This window comes from Lolium perenne, chromosome 4, assembly GCF_019359855.2.
Source record: "Lolium perenne isolate Kyuss_39 chromosome 4, Kyuss_2.0, whole genome shotgun sequence".
In the NCBI taxonomy this organism is placed as follows: Eukaryota; Viridiplantae; Streptophyta; class Magnoliopsida; order Poales; family Poaceae; genus Lolium; species Lolium perenne.
In genome coordinates this window covers 335,135,999-335,140,439 of record NC_067247.2, presented here as the reverse complement: position 1 = coordinate 335,140,439, position 4,441 = coordinate 335,135,999, and positions in this window count along the sequence as shown.

Sequence of the window (4,441 nt, the reverse complement as noted above, 5' to 3'; positions counted from 1 at the left end):
TCTCGGTACTGGGGGTTTCGCGACGGAGGCTTTAAGTAGGCGGAAGGGCAGGTCAAAGGGCGTCACGGGGGCCCCACACAGCAGGGCCGCGCGGGCCCCCTCTAGGCCGCGCCGCCCTACTGTGGCGGTGCCCCGTGGCCCCACTTCGTGACCTCTCCGGTCTTCTGGAAGCTTCGTGGCAAAATAGGCCCCTGGGCGTTGATTTCGTCCAATTCCGAGAATATTTCCTTACTAGGATTTCTGAAACCAAAAACAGCAGAAAACAACAACTGGCTCTTCGGCATCTCGTTAACAGGTTAGTGCCAGAAAATGCATAAATACGACATATAATGTGTATAAAACATGTAGGTGCCGGAGGCGATCTCCTGAATCCCCCGAGATGGGATTGGCGGCGGCGGCGCCTCTGGAAGGTTTTCCGTATCGTGGCTCTCGGTACTGGGGGTTTCGCGATGGAGGCTTTAAGTAGGCGGAAGGGCAGGTCAAAGGGCGTCACAGGGGCCCCACACAGCAGGGCCGCGCGGGCCCCCTCTAGGCCGCGCCGCCCTACTGTGGCGGCGCCCTGTGGCCCCACTTCGTGACCTCTCCGGTCTTCTGGAAGCTTCGTGGCAAAATAGGCCCCTGGGCGTTGATTTCATCCAATTCCGAGAATATTTCCTTACTAGGATTTCTGAAACCAAAAACAGCAGAAAACAACAACTGGCTCTTCGGCATCTCGTTAATAGGTTAGTGCCGGAAAATGCATAAATACGACATATAATGTGTATAAAACATGTAGATATCATCAATAATGTGGCATGGAACATAAGAAATTATCGATACGTCGGAGACGTATCAATCACGAGCAACGAAACCCCACCCACCACTCTGATCAAGTGCAAAAAACTGGCATCTACAGTTATCTTGATGCTATCAGCTGTGGGTGCTCGCCAATGATCATTGTAAGCTGCGTTTGTGATCCTTCGGCAATACTGCATCGACTCATGTGCCCAATACAAGAAAAAATTATCCTGTATCTTTCCCTTTCTCCTTGGCATTAATTTTGTTCCGATTGGACCACCACTGCCATGGCAAACAGCAGGCCAGGGTCTTCTTCTCAGAATCAGCGCCATGTGAAAAATGGGGACTTTGTGATACAAGGTGATGAAGATTTGTTACAACATGCTACAGATTTTTACAAAAACCTTTTTGGCGCTGTGGAGGATAGAGGAGTTAGATTGAGTGAAAATGTTTGGAACAATGAAGAGAAGCTGAATGACATTGGCAGAGAAAATCTGGGCAGAAGATTTACAATGGAGGAAGTCAAAGATGTGGTTGACCAGATGGAGAAAAATAAGGCAGCAGGTCCTGATGGGATTCCCATTGAATTCTATCAAGTGTGTTGGGAGATAACCAAATCAGATATTATGGCTATGTTTGATGACTTGTATGACATTGGCAGAGAAAATCTGGGCAGAAGATTTACAATGGAGGAAGTCAAAGATGTGGTTGACCAGATGGAGAAAAATAAGGCAGCAGGTCCTGATGGGATTCCCATTGAATTCTATCAAGTGTGTTGGGAGATAATCAAATCAGATATTATGGCTATGTTTGATGACTTGTATGAGCACAAGCTTGACCTTGCTAGAATCTATTATGGTATTATCACTTTGATTCCAAAAGGAGATGATGCTGATAGAATCCAAACATTCAGACCTATCTGTTTATTGCAAGTACTGTTCAAGATTTTCACCAAAACCCTCACTGTCAGGGCTGCTCCAGTAATGGAAAAATTGTTGTCTCAGTGTCAAACTGCTTTCATCAAAGGAAGATACATCACTGATGGAGTTATGCTGCTCCAAGAAGTCCAGAGAGAGAGAGAAAATTCAGGAAACAGCAGGGTGTGGTGTTGAAAATTGATTTTGAAAAAGCATATGATAAAGTCAATTGGAACTTTTTGTTTGATTGTTGCTCCCAGAAGGGTTTCAGTGCTAGCTGGTTGGTTTGGATAAAAAATGTGGTGACTAATGACACTCTGAGTGTGAAAGTAAATGACAAAATTGGCCCTTACTTTGCCAGTTACAAGGGTGTTAGACAAGGTGATCCTTTTGCCCCTTTCCTTTTCAATATGGCTGCGAATAGTTTGTCCAAGATGGTAACCCTGGCACAACAAAATGGTCTCAACAAGGGTTTGGCCAGAAACTTGGTAGAAAATGGTATTGCTATACTCCAATATGCTGATGACACTATTCTCCTCATTCAAGACAGTGAAGAACAAGCTGTGAATTTGAAACTTATTCTTTATATTTTTGAGTCTATGTCTGGCTTGAAAATTAATTTTGAAAATAGTGAGGTTATGATGATTCTGGATGATGAAGTGAAAGCACGCAATTTTGTTTCTCTGTTTAATTGTCAGCAAGGGAGTTGGCCTATAAAATACCTAGGCACTCTAGTATGTGCAAGGAAACCAACAGTTGATGAAATGAGTTTCCTTGGGGAGAAAACAAAGAAAAAATGGGTGGCTGGATGGGGAATACCATGTCTATTGGTGAGAGAGTGGTGAAGATTGATGCCTGCCTGTCAAGTGTAGTTGTGTATCACATGTTTATGAGACTGCTCCATAAATCAAATATTGAACAGATGGATAAACCCATCAGATCTTTCTTTTGGGCTGGGAGTGCTGATAAAAGGAAATACCATTTGTGAAATGGAACTGGATTTATAAACCCAAGAAAAATGGTGGTTTGGGTATTAAAAACTTGCACAAGTTCAATGTCAGTTTAATGTGCAAGTGGTGGTGGAAACTGGAGAACGGAACAGGTCCTTGGCGGAATTTAGTGAGGCAGAAATATATGAGATATGGTGGTGTGTTTTGTACAAGGAAGAGACATGGAGACTCCCCTTTGTGGACTGACATGTTACATATTAAAAAAATCTATTTGTGTGGCAGAAGGATGAAGGTGAGAAATGGCAGGGACACAAGTTTCTGATGTGATTCATGGTGTGAACAGATTCCTTTGAAAGAGAGATTCCCAGATATATATGCTACCTGTATTGAACAAAATGTGACTGTGGCTGAGGCAGCTGCCATGCACTGGAATTTTTCTTTTAGAAGATGGATGACTCCTGATCTTGCCTATTAAATTCATGGATTGCATCAAATCATGACACAAACTGTCCTCACAGCTCAGCGGGATAGACCTGTCTAGAAGTGGACAAAAGGAGGAAAATTCTCAGTTAAATCAGTTTATAATCATTTGTGTGGTGCAGGCCTGGACAGATCATTCAAACATCTCTGGAAAAGCAAAATACCTCTGAAAATCAAAATTTGGCTATGGATGATCTGGCACAATGCCATTGCTACTAAGGATAATTTGTTGAAAAGGAACTGGCAAGGAAGTGTCACTTGTCAATTCTGTGATAGTACTGAATCTATTTCTCACTTGTTCTTTTCCTGCCCAGCTACCAAGTTTGTGTGGAGTGCTGTAGGTAAAATGATTGGTGCCCAATCTAGATCTGGGTCTTTCACACAATTTTTCTGTTGGTTTCCCCAATTCTTGCCTCCTAGCAGAAATACACAGATTGCGGGGTTGGCTGCAATTTGCTGGACCATTTGGAAGCTTAGAAACCGTGCTTGCTTTGAGCACAAGCTGATCAACAATCCTGTGGAGCTAATTAGTTATTCTACTGTCTTTATGAAACATTGGGCAGGTTTGCATGGAGAGAAGGATGCTGATGACCTACAAGCGGGTGCTGATGGCCTGCTGCGGCTTGCTAGTGCAACGAACTTTGGTACTTCTGCTGCTCACGGTGGCTCTAGAAAAATGCAACGTCCTCTACAGATCAGGGATGCCAATGTGGATACTGCTAGTGACGATATGGAGTTGGAAGATCAGGATTGATGTCCCCCTCCCTCTTGGCTGGGAGCGAAAATCAAGATGTTTCTGGCGTTTGATCAGTTTCTGTCATAAAGCTTTAGCCTGTTGCCTTTGTTGTTGCTTTTTGCTGGTAGTCGTTTATGTTCCTGAGTAAGAACTCCTATGTTTGTTATCGCTAGCAGTAGGCGGTGATTTTAATAGTTGCTTTAGTTGTTACTTTGTCTCAAAAACACGCACGCGTGTGATACTCTGCTGTTTCGTTATCCTTGGGTAATGAAATCTGATCCATGGGATCGTTTGGAAAATGTGAAAGGTGGTCTAATATGGAGGATTGGAGTCGGATCGAGGTTTTTCACATGGCTTGACTACTTGATACCAAGAGCAGGGTCGATGAGGCCACTAGGTCGTGACCTAGAGGATGTGCTAGACAAGTTCTCCGAATTTCTGCTCTTTAAGAGTAATTTCAATAGTGTAGCCAGCTGCTAGCTATAAGTCAAGTACCATATTATCTATAGTTAACTTAGAGCCAACATATACAATAGTGAGCTATAAAAATGTAGTACTTTATCAATGTATGACCCACCTTT